We start from the raw sequence: 1,420 nt of genomic DNA, 5'->3' as shown, positions 1-1,420 counted from the left end.
GATCACTAGTTGAGTGATACTCATGTGTTTACGCCCGCTTCTAGCAATATTTCAGCAATATCACGGCGGGGATCACCAGAAATGGGCTTCACACATTGTACCCATGTGGGGAATCGGACCCGGGTCTTAGGCGTGACAAACAAACAAACGTAATAAGCTAAAACAGCATCAAATCCAAGTAAACGTGTTTGGGGGTAGAAAGAACACAAAAATATATCAATATTGGCAAGGTGAAACATAAAAAAATACATTGCCTAATACATCACAAATAACTTGTTCAATGTTTTTGGCAAGATGAGGAGTGAGCAGTCATGGTGACAAACGTTGGGAAGAAATATGTACATGTTGGCAAGACAGACGGTCCAATACATATTTTTGTACACTAAACATATTGCTGCTAATATCACATGTACGTTGGCAAGAGAAGTAGATTTCAATAAATTCAATAAAAGCAATATCAAACACATTTGAAGAATAGTATTGGGCACAAAATAGCATCAAGTGTACGTCTAAATTGACACTGGTTGCCAATTATAAACACTGCAAGTTCTATCGGAGCTGGCGCTTACGTTTTACGTCATTACCTCTTATTAGCCCCAGGACGCGCGCTAAATTTATACACGGGTCTATTCTGATAACTAATACAAAAAATCCAGATCAAATTGGGGAGTATATGAGGAGATTACACAAGGTTACGCTGTAGTGAGTGAGTTTAGTTTTACGCCGATTTAACCAATATTCCAGCAATATCACGGCAGGGGACAACATAAATGGCCTTCAGTTATTGTGCCCTTGTGGGGAATCGGACCCAGGTTTTCGGCGTGACGAGCGAAAGCTTTAACCACTAAGCTACCCCTACGCCCCGGGTTACACTGTAATTTGTTCCAGCAAAAAGTCATCCTCGATTACAGAGGGTATTTTATTCACATTTTATCATAAGTACCTTAGTTTCACTTACACCATTAAATCCCTTCCTTACAATATTTTCCCTGCACATTAAATTAAAATTTTATATTAAATGAAAAGGTATTCTTTGAATTTATGGCGAATTTGACAAGCGTCGTTATCTTAAAATAATTAAATGGAATGATACATTGAAATCCGTCCACAGATGTAGGTAACTTGGATGAAGGCAGACAGTATGGTATTAGTTCTCAATTCTATTGCTACAATTAACATAGCAGAAAAGGTAGAACACATAAACAACACGTCAGTGACGTATATTTCAGCACCACTAAATGTCATACTGTTCCCACTTAAAGTCAGACAACTTTTTACAAACCCTGACACTAACACTTCACAAAGTCGATAGATCACGTTGGATAAGAACACCAGCGTATGGTTAAAAAATAGATTAGTAAAAATACCACTTCCACGTAAATAAATTCCTGTGACGTCGGAATCGTTTTTGTAAAAAAAA

This window comes from Haliotis rubra, unplaced genomic scaffold (genome assembly GCF_003918875.1).
Source record: "Haliotis rubra isolate DU_JTF1 unplaced genomic scaffold, ASM391887v1 Scf500, whole genome shotgun sequence".
Classification (NCBI taxonomy): Eukaryota; Metazoa; Mollusca; class Gastropoda; order Lepetellida; family Haliotidae; genus Haliotis; species Haliotis rubra.
The sequence above is the reverse complement of the archived record's forward strand: the minus strand, read 5'-3'. Positions refer to the sequence as shown.